We start from the raw sequence: 17,193 nt of genomic DNA, 5'->3' as shown, positions 1-17,193 counted from the left end.
AGTTAATTGGAGGTGTACCTGTGGATGTATTTCAAGGCACACCTTAAACCTCCGTGCCTCTTTGCTTGACAACATGGGAAAATCAAAAGAAATCAGCCAAGACCTCAGAAAAAAATGTGGACCTCCACAAGTGTGGTACATCCTTGGGAGCAATTTCCAAACGCCTTTCCAAACGTATAAACACCATGGGACCACTCAGCTGTCATACCGCTCAGGAGGAGACGTGTTCTGTCTCCTAGAGAAGAACGTACTTCGGTGCGAAAAGTGCAAATCAATCCCAGAACAACAGCAAAGGACCTTGTGAAGATACTGGAGGAAACAGGTACAAAAGTATCTATATCCACAGTAAAACGAGTCCTATATCAACATAACCTGAAAGGCCGCTCAGCAAGGAAGAAGCCACTGCTCCAAAACCGCCATAAAATAGCCAGACTACAATTTACAACTGCACATGGGGACAAAGATCGTACTTTTTGGAGAAATGTCCTCTAGTCTGATGAAACAAAAATAGAACTGTTTGGCCATAATGACCATCTTTATGTTTGGAGGAGAAAGGGGGAGGCTTGCAAGCCGAAAAACACCATCCCAACAATAATGCACGGGGTGGCAGAATCATGTTGTGGGGGTGCTTTGCTGTAGGAGGGATTGGTGCACTTCACAAAATAGATGGCATCATGAGGTTGGAAAATTATGTGTATATATTGAAGCAACATCTCAAGACATCAGTCAGGAAGTTCCAAATGGACAATGACCCCAAGCATACTTCCAAAGTTGTGGCGAAATGGCTTAAGGACAACAAAGTCTAGGTATTGGAGTGGCCATCACAAAGCCCTGACCTCAATCCTTTGAGCCAAGTTAAACAATTTATAAGCCAATGCTATCAAATACTAATTGAGTGTATATATAAACTTCTGACCCACTGGGATTGTGATGAAAGAAATAAAAGCTAAAATAAATAATTCTCTACTATTCTGACATTTCACATTCCTAAAATAAAATGGTGACCCTAACTGACCTAAGACAGGGAATTCTTACTAGGATTACATGTCAGGAATTGTGAAACTGAGTTCAAAAGTATTTGGCTAAGGTGTATGTAAACTTCTGACTTCAACTGTAGGTTCCTATGAGAGGTTCATGGCTCTGTTCAGGATGGTCTTTGATCATCCACCGGAGGGCAGAGAGGGAGGTGAGCAACTATTCTAACTTTGGCAGGGCGCCTAGACTGCTGCGGTGTACGCCCTCACCTTCCAGACCGTGGAAGCCTCCAGCGGATGGAATGAGCAGGCGCTCCGCACCCTATTCAGAAGAAGACCCCATGAAGAGGTCCAGAGGGTGCTGGCGTGTTGAGACGACAAGCTCTCCTTGGTTGCACTCATCGCGATYGCCATACGTCTGGATAACCTTCTTCGGTAATGTCGGCACCTCCATTGCCTCTCGCCATCCTCCTTTGGTTGTCCTGAGACAGAGCCTGAATCCATGGAGGTAGGGTCTACACACCTCCCTGCGGTAGAGTTACGTCGTCGGACAAAGCTGGGCCTATTGCGGTCAGGAGGGGCACCAGCTTCAACTGTGTCTGGTGCATCCTAACCAGGGGTGCACGAGGACAGAGGGACAGCCCTGTGATCACCCGTCTCTCAGGGTTGGTGTGAGTATTCCATTATCTCTCTCCACCAAACCCTTTCTGGTTTGAATTTCACTGCTTGCTGTTCCTCATGTATCGTCTCTACAGCTCTAGTGGACTCTGGTGTCCCTTGCTTCCGCCCTGAACATCACCTCATACCCGCTTTCCTCTCCTTTTCCAGTCCAAGCCCTGGATAAGCAACCATTGGGATCCAGCACAATCACATACAGCACCCCTCAGCCTCACCGTGGGACCCATGCACCAGGAAAATCTTCCCTTCCCTTCCTCTTCACCACCGCACCGGTACACAAAGTAATCCTCAGCCTCCCGTGGTTCCAACATCACAACCCCACCATCTCCTGGTCAAGGATGAAAATCACCGCTTGGGGACCATGATGCTTTCTCGTACCCTGTGGTTCCACGCCGGTTGAGAGTCTTGTAAGTAGAGCCTCCCGGGTGGCGCAGTGGTCTAGGGCACTGCATCGCAGCGCTAGCTGTGCCACCAAAGATTCTGGGTTCGCGCCCAGGCTCTGTCGCAACCGGCCGCGACCAGGAGGTCCGTGGGGCGACGCACAATTGGCCTAGCGTCGTCCGGGTTAGGGAGGGTTTGGCCGGTAGGGATATCCTTGTCTCATCGCGCACCAGCGACTTCTGTGGCGGGCCGGGCGCAGTGCGCGCTAACCAAGGTAGCCAGGTGCACGGTGTTTCCTCCGACACATTGGTGTGGCTGGCTTCCGGATTGGAGGCGCGCTGTGTTAAGAAGCAGTGCGGCTTGGTTGGGTTGTGTATCGGAGGACGCATGGCTTTCGACCTTCGTCTCTCCCGAGCCCGTACGGGAGTWGTAGCGATGAGACTAGATAGTAATTACTAACAATTGGATACCACGAAATTGGGGAGAAAAGGGGGTAAAATAAAAAAAATGATAATAATACATTTTAAAAAAGAGAGTCTTGTAAGTGCCCTCGCTTCATTATTAGACTCACCTCCTTCCTAACTCCAGGCGTATATGTTACAAATACCCTGTTAAGGTTTGCTGTGGAAAGGGGATTTTGAGTCGAATAGAAAGATTCTGCTCGAGACGTGAGTAGAACAGAGACCGACACTTGTTTGTTGAGCTTAAAATGTTTTAAGATTGCCCTAATACCCAGGGGATTTCCATTTTTATTTATTTACGGTGTTATTAATTGTACTTTAATAATGTTCCATAACTAAATAATACATCCAAGTGAAATTGCAGTCAGTGTGTGGTTGTATTTGATTGAGTCACACATTCTTTTTGTTGCATGGGAGAATATTTTGGAAGCAGTAATCTAAGCCTTTATTAGTAATATCCCTAGCCTTGAGATTGTAGCTTGGTGCACTGAGCAAATAGTAGCTACACACAATACTGTTGTACTGAGTAATGTGTCTGTTGAAATGACGAACTGAATGAAGCCCTGAGCCATGTTAAAGCTTTTGGGAAGGGTTTGGTACGCAATCGATGTTCATATGCATCTGGTAAAAAGCACTATGTCTTGGTTGAGATAGCAGTACCAGATGTTGTAGGGATACCTGGAGAAGTTGGTCCCTGGCCTGTGCATGTCATTGTTGTTTCACCTGCATCTCCTGCTGAGGATGATTTTCAGTCTAAGCTTCTGTCATTTCTGAAGAATGAACTGAAGAATGTTGGCGATGTTAAAAGGCCTTATAAGTTCCTCACCTACTGTTGATCTAAACACTGTACGGGTTGGCGCCATTAGCTCATTGGTGAAGAAATGTCACAGTGTGCCTCCTGAGATGCAAAGTTCTCTAGTGTGAAGCCTACTCCCAGGGGAAAAGAGGAGTATGATGCTTGGGCTGAGCAGACCACTCAATTGCTGGATGAATGGCAATGTACTGTAAATGTGAATATTTGAAAGTCTTAAGGGTCTAAAGAGGTTTTTGAAGATTGGAAATCCCACAGCAACTGCTACTGATTACATGAAAGCTCTTGAAAATGTATTCAAAACCACTGAGGGTGCATCTGACCTGATGCGAAGGTTCAGACACATGTACCAGAATGAGGGGGAGAAGCTTTCTGGTTCTCTGCTGAGACTGTACAGAGTTTTTTTGCAAATAAGGACTTCAACTGTCTGAGATTAATCGCACTGAACAGGTTGTGAGAGGTGAACTGTCACACGACATGGTTTCTCTACACATACGGATAAGGGTAGGCAACTAGAGTCAGTCAAGGGATGTTTTTTTTGCAATGATTGGTCGTGGGACTGGATCATAATTATAATAATTTGTACAATGCAAATTGACCACAGCTAAGCCCAAAAATATATTGTATTTGAAAATAACAATAATTTCATACTTGAATTACATTGAGAAATAATCATGTCTCTTTTTATTCATGGGAATACCTAGGAACAGATTTCCTAAAAGAAACTAGTTTGTTGCTAAATTCCTGGTGATTTTACAGTCTTTTTTGACCAAAAAAAAACACAACAAAAAACAGCCAAGAAAGGAAGAAAGCCCAAGGAAGAAAAATACAATGTGTACTTGAAGACCAACGAGACCTTCAGATCCAGGTGGGATGAGAAGTGTGAAATGGCTTTTGAGAAACTGAAGGAAAGTCAGATGAAAGCTCCGGTGCTGGCTTTTGCAAACCCTAAACAGCCATATGTACTACATGTTAATGCAAGCAGTGAAGGGTTAGGTGGAGTACTGTACCAAGAGGTCTTCTTGCCTCGGGTATGCGTGGCAGGCTCCCACCCCACGTCATGCTTCAGCCGGACCATCAGGTACTGTCACGCCTGCTCCCACTCTCCCTCTCTGGCGCTTGAGGGCACCGGTCTGCCCTTTGTTACACACACCTCTCACCATCATTACATGCAGCTGCGCTATGTTGAACTCACCTGGACTACATTACTTTGTTGATTACCCCCTCTATATCTGTCTGCTCCCCCGTTTGTTCCCTGTGTGAGCATTGATGTCATTCTTTTTCCCGTGTCCAGACACTGTTCCTGTTCTGTTTCATGTTCGTTGTTTATTAAATGTTTTCACTCCCTGTACCTGCTTCTCGTCTCCAGCGTCGATCCTCACACTTGAGTAAAAATAAAGATACCTTCATAGAAAATGACTCAAGTAAATGTGAGTCACCCAGTAAAATGCTACTTGAGAAAGTCTAAAAGTYTTTGGTTTTAAATATACTTYAGTATCAAAAGTAAATGTAATTGCTGAAATATACTTAAGTATCAAAAGTACAAGTAAAAGTATAAATCATTTCAAATTCCTTAAATTAAGCAAACCATTTATTTACGGATAGCCCGGGGCACACGCCATCAGTTAGGCATAATTTACAAACTAAGCATTCGTGTCAAGTGAGTCCATCAGATCAGAGGCAGTAGGGATGCTCTCTTGATAGGTGRGTGAATTGGACCATTTTCCTGTCCTGCTAAGCATTCAAAATGTAACTAGTACTTTTTGGTGTCAGGTGAAATGTATGGAGTAAAAAGTACATTATTATCTTTAGGAACTACGTTACTAGCCTTTTCCCTGCCAGTACTGTTGCCCTTTTGGACCCCATCTGCCTGCTCCTGGACTCAGCTACAGTGAGGGAAAAAAGTATTTGATCCCCTGCTGATTTTGTACGTTTGCCCACTGACAAAGAAATGATCAGTCTATAATTTTAATGGTAGGTTTATTTGAACAGTGAGAGATTTTCACCCAAGATTTGACGGTACATGGCCCCGTCCATCGTCCCTTTGATGCGGTGAAGTTGTCCTGTCCCTTTAGCAGAAAAACACCCCCAAAGCATAATGTTTCCACCTCCATGTTTGACGGTGGGGATGGTTTCTTGGGGTCATAGGCAGCATTCCTCCTCCTCCAAACACGGCAAGTTGGGTTGATGCCAAAGAACTCCATTTTGGTCTCATCTGACCACAACACGTTCACCCAGTTGTCCTCTGAATCATTCAGATGTTCATTGGCAAACTTCAGACGGGCATGTATATGTGCTTTCTTGAGCAGGGGGACCTTGCGGGCGCTGCAGGATTTCAGTCCTTCACGGCATAGTGTGTTACCAATTGTTTTCTTGATGACTATGGTCCCAGCTGCCTTGAGATCATTGACAAGATCCTCCTGTGTAGTTCTGGGCTGATTCCTCACCGTTCTCATGATCATTGCAACTTCACGAGATGAGATCTTGCATGGAGCCCCAGGCTGAGGGAGATTGACAGGTCTTTTGTGTTTCTTCCATTTGCGAATAATCACAGAAACTGTTGTCACCTTCTCACCAAGCTGCTTGGCGATGGTCTTGTAGCCCATTCCAGCCTTGTGTAGGTCTACAATCTTGTCCCTGACATCCTTGGAGAGCTCTTTGGTCTTGGCCATGGTGGAGAGTTTGGAATCTGATTGATTGATTGCTTCTGTGGACAGGTATCTTTTATACAGGTAAGAAACTGAGATTAGGACCACTCCCTTTAAGAGTGTGCTCCTAATCTCCGTTCGTTACCTGTATGAAAGACACCTGGGAGCCAGAAATCTTTTTGATTGAGAAGGGGTCAAATACTTATTTCCCTCATTAAAATGCAAATCAATTTATAACATTTTTGACATGCATTTTTCTGGATATTTTTGTTGTTATTCTGTCTCTCACTGTTCAAATAAACCTACCATTAAAATTATAGACTGATAATATCTTTGTCAGTGGGCAAACGTACAAAATCAGCAGGGGATCAAATACTTTTTCCCTCACTGTACCTGCCTCCTCCTGTGGTCCTTTGCAATAAACACCTGTTTTGCCCTGCTCTTGAAACCAGCTCTCTGTCTCCCCTTGTGTTCATGACAACAGGGGATAGGAGGGGGGATGAATTAGCCAATTGATAACTGGGGATGATTAGGTGGGCATGATGGTATGAGGGCCAGATTGGGAAATTAGCCAGGACACCGGAGTTAACACCCCTACTCTTACGAGAAGCGCCATGGGATCTTTAGTGACCATGGAGAGTCAGGACACCCATTCAACCCTTGTGTGGTTTTCATGTTTTTATTGATGTTGATGTTTATTGCTTTGAACTTAACACATTGGAATAAAACATTTTACATACAGTATTTTATGGGAATGACAAATGAGCCCCATTGAACAAAAATGAAGGCCGGTCTACACACCGCTTGAGGGAGAGAGTTTTACTGTGTGTGTGTTGCAAATGTATTTCGTGCACTTGATGCATGTGTACTGTGTCTTCCTGTCCTTCTTGGGTCCACGCACATCGCAGCGCTTTTTCTTGTTGCGACTGGTTGTAATCTAGAATGATAAACACTTAGTTTAGGAATTTTACTTTAACATCTCACTCACTCACATATATAGTTACAGCAGGCCAAGGTAGGAGAGTCAGAAACACACACATGCAACATCACTCACACTTACTTCCGGTATTGGAGTTGTCGGTTCTGTGGGTCGGGCAGATGGAGCACTAGCATCCTCCTCCTAAATCCTCCTCACGATGGCTGCAGAAGCTGGGGTTCTTGCGATATGTTGCCTCCTCTGTATTTGAGGTCTTACCAATGCCTTGCCCTGCTCCTCAAGAAAGAGCCATCTCCTCTGGAGCTTCCCTCTGTTCCATTCTGGGTTTAATGACATCCAGATGACAAACACGTTGTACGCCGAGATGCCCAAGATGTTGAAGAATATCACAAGTGCCCAGGGTAGGGTTCTTCTTTTACAGCTGTAGCCAGTCACCAGCTCGTCTAAATTGTCCACCCCTCCTTTTGTGGCATTGTAATCCATTATGATTTCTGTTTTTTGATGTTCCTGGCCACAGATTCTCCCATCACTATGCAGCGTACTCATGAGTACCACATTTTTGCCTTTCTTTGGCACGTAGGACACTATGGACTTGTCGGCCATGAACACAAACTTAGAGGAATTGATAGGCCTGTCCATGTATTCAATAGCTGAGGTGGGAGTTCTGGCTTGTTTTTTCGTACTGTTCTTACCATCGTCAGCTTCCTCTTGAGGAACTCCTGTCCGAGGTAGTGCGAAGTAAAAAGAAATATTGCATGAGATGTTATGGCCACGGAGTCCCTGTGTTACGTRCAGGACAATCCTCATCTCTTCGTTCTTCTCAGGGGCTCCTCCATCTGGCTTCCCCAAATACACTTGCAAGTTCCACACATATGATGAAGCAGCATCACAGGCAGCCCAGATCTTTATTCCATATTTTGTGGGTTTAGACAATATGTACTGTCTGAAGGGGCAGCGGCCCCTAAATGGCATAAGCTGCTCACCAACAGTAACGTTGGGCCCAGGGTTGTAAAACAAGGGAAGGCTGTTCACCCACTTGTCCCACACTGACCTGATTGCAGCTAGCTTGTCTTTCCTCCGCCGAGCTGGTCTGGTGTTGTCACGGCCGATGCTGGAAGAAGACCAAGGTGCAGCGTGGTGAGCGTAAATTTTCCTTTTATTTGAGAAATGTTGCCAACAAAACAACAAACGAAAGAAACAACCGTGAAGCTTACAAGGCATTAGTGCCACATACAAAGTTAACTACCCACACCGAAAGGAGGGAAAAAGGGCTACCTAAGTATGGTTCCCAATCAGGAAGATCAATGATTCAGTATCCTGTCCTGAATGAGAACATACCCGGCCAAATCATAGAAATAAAGAAACTTAGAAACAAAACATAGAATGCCCACCCAAATCACACCCTGACCAAACCCAATAGAGACATAACAAGCTTCTCTAAGGTCAGGCGCGACAGTTACCCCCCCCCCCCCCCCACAAAGGTGCGGACCTCCGGCTGCAAAACCTGAACGTATATGGGGAGGGTCTGGTGGGCATCTATCGGGTGCGGCTGATCGGGTGCAGGACTCAGACCCCGCTCCCCACTCTGGCTCACCCACTTTGGTGGCACCTCTGGTGCGCGGACGACTCGTCGCCGACCCGGACTGGGACCCTCGTTGCGGGCCCGGACTGGCACCCTCGTTGCGCGGGCCCCGGCTGGGGACTTCTGGCTGGCAGGCTCCGGATCTAGACCGTTCGCTGGAGGCTCCGGACTGGAGACCGTCGCTGGATCTCCGTGATGGGGACCGTCCTGCTCCCTGCTCCTCGTTGAGACTCGGACTGGGGACCTCGTGCGGGTCCGTTGCCATGAATCCTCACTGGAGGCTTCGTGCATGCACTCCTCACAGGAGGCTTCGTGCTCGGATCATCACTGGGCAGGCTCGTGCCAATGGACTCATATCACTGGAGGCTTCGTGCCCATGGATCTCATACTTTGAGGCGTTCGTGCCATGCGATCATTCACTGGAGGCGTTCGTGCATGGATCATCACTGGAGGCTTCGTGCCATGGATCTCACTGGTATCGTGCTTAGTGCATGGATTTCATCTGAGGCTTCGCTGCATGGATCATCACTCATCACTCCCTCCCGACTGGCTGGATGCCCACTCTGGACCTGGCGGACCGGTCGCTGGACGGCTCCGGACTGGAGACCGTCGCTGCAGGCTCGGACTGGGGAGACTTGTCGGCTGGAGGCTCGAACTGGGGACCCTCGTTGCGGGCCGGACTGGGAGCCGTCGCTGGAGGCTCCGGACTGGAGACGTCGTGGAGGGCTCGGACTGGAGACCGTCTGGCTGAACTTCCGGACTGGTAGGGCCGCTCGCTGGAGACTCCGGACTGGGACTCTCGTTGCGGGTCTTCGTGCTTATGACTCTCATCTGGAGGCTTCGTGCCATGACTCATCACTGGAGGCTTCGTGCCATGGKTCATCACTGGAGGCTTCGGACTGGAGGGACACACAGGAGGCCTGGCTCTGGGWGCAGMRACAGGACTCCCCAGYKTGGGAAGACAAACAGGAGGTCTGGTTCTGGGAGCCGGCACAGGATACACTGGGCAGTGGAGGCGCACTGGAGGTCTCGAGCGTAGAGCCAGCACAACCCGTCCTGGCTGGATGGTTACTTTGGCCCGGCACATGCGGGGCGGAGTCACAGGACGCACTGGGCTGTGCAGACGCACCAGAGACACAGTGCGCAGAGCCAGCACAGGATATCCTGYGCCGTAGAGACGTACTGGCGGCCAGATGCGCTGAGCCGGCACCCTCCGACCTGGCTGTATGCCCACTCTAGCCCGGCCGATTCGGGGAGCTGGAAGGTAGCGCACCGGGCTGTGAACGCTCACTGGAGACACCGTGCGCTCCACCGTATAACACGGTGCCTGACCAGTACGACGCTCGCCACGGTAAGCACGGGGAGTTGGCTCAGGTCTATAACCCGACTCCGCCAATCTCCCCGTGTGCCTCCCCCCKAAAAATTGGGGCTGCCTRTCGGGCTTCCTTGCCAGTCGTGTTCCCTCGTAACGATGGGCCCCTTTACCAGCTGCCTCTGCCTTCCTGGCTGCTTCCACCTGTTCCCATGGAAGGCGATCCCTTCCGTCCAGGATGTCATCCCATGTCCAGTCCTCCTTTTTACCACGCTGCTTGTTTTTTTTTTGGTGGGAAGTTCTGTCACGGCAGATGCTGGAAGAAGACCAAGGTGCAGCGCGGTGAGTGTACATTTTCCTTTTATTTTAGAAATGTCGCCAACAAACGAAAGAAACAACCGTGAAGCTTACAGGGCATTAGTGCCACAAACAAAGTTAACTACCCACACTGAAAGGAGGGAAAAAGGGCTACCTAAGTATGGTTCCCAATCAGAGACAACGACAGCTGCCCCTGAATGAGAACCATACCCGGCCAAAACATAGAAATAACGAAACATAGAAAACAAAACATAGAATGCCCACCCCAAATCACACCCTGACCAAACCAAATAGAGACATAAAAAGGCTCTCTAAGGTCAGGGCGTGACAGGTGTCTCGGTTATCGAAGCGATAATCCTGGAATTAATGTGGAAGTTTTCCAGAGACATTGTTGCAGAGAAAGGTTTTCTGCCAGTTTCTGCATCCTACAGGGATTKTGTGGATTCCCTATTGCATCTGAAAACACTAGCAAATATGAGAACCCCAAACTATGCATTTAAATGAGTTTGGTCCATCTCCTTCCATCTCTCTCCAAAAACACGCCTTCCCTCCAAATTGGTGTAGTCCAGAATGATTTTCTGGATGGTGTCTGTGATGAACAGTTCAAAAGAAGACTTTATGTCCTGCACATGAGTAACCACCATCTGCGTCGGCCCTGGTTGCATTCTTATCACATTGGCAGTGTCACACTCTGATCGGTTTCACCTGTCTTTGTGCTTGTCTCCACCCCCCTCCAGGTGTTGCCCATCTTCCCCAGTATCCCCAGCGTACTTATTCCTCTGTTCTCTGTTTGTCTGTTGCCAGTTCGTTTTGTTTCGTCAAATCTACCAGTGTTTTGCTGTGCTCCTATCTTTCTGTAGTTCCTGTTTTCTAGCTTTCCCGGTTTTGACCATTCTGCCTGCCCTGACCCTGAGCCTGCCTGCCGTTCTGTACCTTTCGGACTCTGATCTGGACTACTGACCTCTGCCTGCCCTTGACCTATCCTTTGCTCCGGTTGTTCCTGTTTCTGTAATAATTTTTTGTTTCTTCAAAACTGTCTGTTTCTATCTGTGTCTTCTCCRGAGCCTTGATAGGCAGCCATGCAGAGTGGATCATTCCATGGGCAAGAAGACCTTTCAGTAAAAAAAAAATGTATGTCCTTATTTCTCTTCCTGCAGGCTGCTGATGAGCTAGTTGTTGAAGGGCTGGTCCTGGGGCTGGCTGAGGGTCAATCTCATCCTCTTCTTCCAACTCACTGTCAGACTCCAAAGTMACAGAGACATGCTCCTCATATTCTGAAAATTCTTAATCTTCCAAAGCTCCTTCCACACTAGCTTCTCTCTCTGCAAAAAGTATTTCTAAGGCCATCTGAGCAGAGATTATTTTTGCCATACTGATTGATTGTGGTAAGGAGCCACACATGCAAAGCTATTTTTTTGTTGTCTCCCTCCACCAATTTGCACCTGGTTGGGATAGTGTGGGAAAARATGGAATTTTTACAATGTATTGAAATAATGTATATAATAATGTATTGTAATAACATTGTGTAGTTCGGGCAGGGTGACAGACAGGTTCTTGGTGCTATGTTGAAACAGAAGGCCCAGGGAGGAGGAAGACAGAGTGAAGGCACACAGCAAACCTTTTTATTTAATTTTACCTACACACATACTTTTCCACACTTTTATTACCCTCGGGTCCAGTGGACCCAAACACAACATAAGTAATATAAATGTGTAGGGGGGTGCACAGTGTGCAGTCAATGAGAATGTGTTATTTTACATGTTCCTCACAGAAGAGTCTCAGGTTGAAAAAATTAATAATTCTATCATTTGTCATTCAGTAAACATTGAAAATGGGTCCCACAGACCCGTACACCACAAAATGGTTAACATCCCATCCGAAAGATGACATGATTTTTACACTGGTTTACTTGTCATGAGGACATGTCCATTTTGGTAGGGGAGGGTGTTAAACCCTGTTAAAACCATGCATGAGAAACACTACATTTACTACAGCTTTGTGGCTGAGTCTGTTTTTATTGCGTTGCATCACACGTGTTACTTTCAAATGCAAACTTCAAAGAAACGACCTGTTAATCATTTAAGAGGCACCATTGGTTTAAGTCCTTTGATGCGCTGTCCACTTGATTATTTTGATCTTTTACGTTTTATATAACTAGAATGGACTAATTGGGTTTAGAAGAAGCCTTGTTAAGTTTTTGGGCCAATCGTGTAAACTCTGGGTTTGCTCTTGCAAACGACTTTTAAATTGAACTGGAGGATTCTTGCTCAAGACTTGAGGTGTTTTTTGAGCTTCGAACTATTACATCTGAAGAGATTACGAATTGCATTTAGCAAAGAGATGTAATCTTACTGACCTGTTACAAGTCTAGAGAAAGTCTGMTGAAAGATCTACGTATATATAGCTAGCCATCGTTGCAACAGGCGTTAATCTGGCTCCATCGGATCCGGAGCTGCTTTGTTCCGAGACGAGTGAAGACTTTAGTGACCTGGACATCTTTTCTGTTGCATGCAAGCCATATTCCACCAGGGATTACAAATAGGTATCGGCCTTGGAATTCTTTTTTCAGGGAGTTTGGGACAGTGCTCAATTGCTGTATCATTCGTCATACATTCACTGAGCTCCAACGTGTGCCAACTTTAGCTTGCAAGAATGATAGGTATGACAGTGTGAGTGACTGAGTTTTATAAAAGTGCACTCTAACACCCAGGGTTGTTGTACTTTTATTTATATACACTATAATTGATTGTATTGTGTAACTGATCATTTTTCATAACTAGATAATACAGCCAAGTCAAATTGCATTCAGTGTGTTGTTGTATTTCATTGAGTCATACATTCATTCTTAATGCATGGGAGATGACTGAAAACAGTCATCTAAGCATTTCTATACTGTATCTATTAATAATATCCATAGCCTCTTGCATTTTCCCCTACAGTGTCATTGTCATACAAGTTAATTTCCTAAGATGTCCTTTTCACCATTATTCTAGTCCGTGGTGAGACGGTTTAACATGCCCCAACTTCCTCTATTCCTCTATCGTCAAACCTCTTTAAAAAGATCTATGACATTGATTAAATGTCTACAGTTTATAAAAATCCTAACATTGTGATAAATGTAAATAAATATATCAACTCTATTCATGGGTTTATGACGTAAGGCAAATGTAATAATATTTTAACCAATATTACTGCCTGCTCTGCCAACTAACCATTTGTCACCATGCCAACAGTATTGGCCTAAGAGCTGGTTTCCTGAGTAGGGACTATATTTTCTGCTTCTCTTTCCCTAAGTCTCTCATTATAGCTTGTGTCTAACATCGCTGAGAGTGTGCTGCCTGGCGATGTCTGACTCCCCGCAGCATTAGACAGGAGAGCTATTGGAACCAATCCTGACTCTAAGTCCTAATAACCTGAAACACTTCATCTCTCTCTCTCTCTCTCTCTCTCTCTCTCTCTCTCTCTCTCTCTCTCTCTCTAAATTTGCATCATACATGTATTGATATTTATCCAATAAGAAAAATTTTGAACCTATCTCTAATGAACTGAAGAATAAGTAAGGGTTATTTTTAAATTGATATATAACATATGTATTCACTCGCTCTCTCTCTCTCTCTCTCTCTCTCTCTCTCTCTCTCTCTCTCTCTCTCTCTCTCTCTCTCTCGTGCAAAGTGTAATGGTTAAAAAAGGTTTCCATAACAGTCTTCATAAAATGAATGGTCTTTGTATTCTAATTAGCGTTTATCTCAAAGTTGAACTATGCATATTACATAAACTAGAGAGGGGTCATGGGTGTCGTCAACTCATCTCAGACCTTCCTCCCTACTCGTTGTGTTAATAGAGACTCCTGTGTGTTAATTAGAAACATGGCCTTTACCCTGCCCGTAAACAAGACTAACACAGCAGACGGCACTGCATCAAGGAACCTAAATGAAGGCAACAGTAATTAATGAACATAAATAATTACAAGAGAGCAAGAAATGCTGTCAACCAGCAGTTTAGACAAACTATTGCTGTGGTTCTCTTCAAATTGCTGTATTGCTGGGCTGGTATTGTATTTCACATGATGTTGACAATCGATTTTAAATTACTATTGATCTCTGATTTTCTTTGTGATCTGGGCAGCTTTTGTAAACAAAGCAAATGTCAGCATTTGGATAGAAGAAGGAATACAGTGCCTTCAGAAAGTAMTCATAGGCCTTGATTTATTCCAAATTCCCTGAATTTAAAAAGTATTAAATAAAAWAAAWMTCTCTCACCCATCTACACACAATAACCCGGAATTACAAAGTGAAAACATATTTTTTGAGATGTTTGCAAATGTTTTGAAAATTWAATACAGAAATATAAACTTGACATAAGTCAATAGCCTACATGTTAGAATCAACTTTGGCAGCAATTACAGCTGTGGGTATTTCTGGGTAAGTTTCTGGGTGATTTCCACACCTGGATTGTGCAACATTTGCCCATTATTACTTTCAAAATTCTTCAAGCTCTGTCAAATTGGTTGTTGATCATTGCGAGACAACCATTTTTAAGTCTTGCCTTAGACTTTCAAGAAGATTTGAATCAAAACTGTAACTTGGCCACTCAAGAAAATTCACTGCCTTTTCGGTAAGCAACTCCAGTATAGATTTGGCCTTGTATTTTAGGTTATTGTCCTGCTGAAAGGTGACTTCATATCCCAGTGTCTGGTGGAATGCAGACTGTACCAGGTTTTCCTCTAAGATTTTACCTGTGCTTAGCTCCATTCCATTTATTTTTTATCCTGAAAAACTCCCCAAACCTTAACGATTACTAGCATGCCCATAACATAATGATTGAAAATATGTACTATTACTGAGTGGTACTCAGTAATGTGTTGTATTGTATTTGCCCAAAACATAACACTTTGTATTCAGGAAAAAAGTTAATTGCTTTGCCACATTTTTTAAGTATTATTTAGTGTCTTGTTGCAAACAGGATGCATCTTTTGGAATATTTGTATTCTGTGCAAGCCTCATTATTTTCACTCTGTCAAATAGATTAGTATTGTGGAGTAACTACAATGCTTTTGATTTCTTCTATCACAGCCATTAAACTCTATAACTCTTTTAAAGTCAACAGTMGCCTTCCACTCTGGCTGAGTTAGGAAGGATCTCTCTATTTTCTTAATTTTACCAGGCAAGTCAGTTAAGAACAAATTCTTATTTTCAATGACGGCCTAGGAACAGTGGTTTAACTGCCTGTTCAGCAGTAGAACAACAGATTTGTAACTTGTCAGCTCGGGGATTTGAAATTGCAACCTTTCGGTTACTAGTCCAACACACTAACCACTAGGCTACCCTGCCGCCCTTATCGTTGTAGTGACAGGGTGTATTGATACACCACAATCTAAAGTCTAATAACTTCACCATGCTCAAAGGGATATTCAAGGTCTGTTATTTTTTCCTATCTACCAATAGATGCACGTCTTTGCGAGGCATTGGTAAACCTCCTTTGTCTTTGTGGTTGAATCTGTGTTTGAAATTCACTGCTCAACTCAACTCAGGGACCTTACAGATAATTGTGTGGGATACAGAGATGAGGTAGTCATTCAAAAATCYTTTTAAACACTATTATTACACACAGAGTGTGTCCATGCAACTTATGATGTAACTTGTTAAGCACATTTTTACACCTTAACTTATTTAGGATTGCCATAGCAAAGGGTTTGAAAACCTTTTGACTTAAGACATTAGGGCTTTTCATTTTTCATTCATCTGTAAAATTGTCTAAACGTAATTCCACAACAAATACAAATACAAAAAATCWAAATGTAATCYATTTAAAATMTAGGCTGTAACACGAGTCAAGGGGTGTGAACACTTTCTGAGGAATACTGCTGTGCAGGTGTTTTCCGCATTAACAYAAAAACAGCGGCAGACCCTCTTGAGCGCAGCGGTGCAGGGGAGCTCGACATAGCGGTTGCTAGCCTCTGTGRGGGCGATTGTGGTTTGGCGAGAGGATGTGGAAGAAGATGTAGAAGGTCACCTCTCACACAACTTCATAGTAGATACGGTAGCTGAAAAATTACTGATTCCTTATGATGAGAAATTGGCWAAATTTGCGACAGGAAAAAGTATTACATTTAACAGTGTAACAGGGGCAGAATCAAAAGCAARAAGAAACTACTACCCATGTCTCTGACCATATGACCAGTAACAATACCCGGATCATTTTATATGGCGACGGGGGTGGAACCAATTTTGGGGTTGGATAATCTATGCGAAATGCCAGGGGAACACACCAGCACGCACACTCAACCCACCTGTTATGAATATGTGTTAACCTGTCTAGGACCCCGTWCCGCTAGCGGAACCTTTCACCAACAGCCAATGAAATTGCAGGGCGCCAAATTCAATCAACAGACATCTCATAATTCAAATTTCTCAAACATACAAGTATTAGACAACATTTTAAAGATAAAATTCTCCTTAATCCAACCACAGTGTCCGATTTCAAAAAAGCTTTTCGGCGAAAGCAGAACATGTCATTATGTTAGGTCAGCAACTAGTCACAGAAAGCATACAGCGATTTTCCAACCAAAGAGAGGAGTCACAAAAAGCAGAAATAGAGTTAAAATGAATCACTAACCGTTGATATTCTTCATCAGATGACACTCCCGGGACAACATGTTACACAATACATGTATGTTTTGTTCGATCAAGTTCATATTTATATCCAAAAACCTCAGTTTACATTTGGCTTTGCCTCCAAAACATCTCGTGAATTTGCACAGAGCCACATATATTTTACAGAAATACTAATAAACATTGATAAAAGATACAAGTGTTATTCACAGATTACAGTTACATTTACATTTTACATTTAAGTCATTTAGCAGACGCTCTTATCCAGAGCGACTACAAATTGGTGCATTCACCTTATGATATCCAGTGGAACAACCACTTTACAATAGTGCATCTAACTCTTTTAAGGGGAGGGGGGTTAGAAGGATTACTTTATCCTATCCTAGGTATTCCTTAAAGAGTGGGGTTCAGGTCTTCCGGATTTAAAGATATACTTCTCCTCAATGCAACCACTGTGTCAGATTTCAAAAAAACTTTACG

Source organism: Salvelinus sp. IW2-2015, linkage group LG2, assembly GCF_002910315.2.
Source record: "Salvelinus sp. IW2-2015 linkage group LG2, ASM291031v2, whole genome shotgun sequence".
In the NCBI taxonomy this organism is placed as follows: domain Eukaryota; kingdom Metazoa; phylum Chordata; class Actinopteri; order Salmoniformes; family Salmonidae; genus Salvelinus; species Salvelinus sp. IW2-2015.
This window is presented reverse-complemented; position numbering follows the sequence as displayed.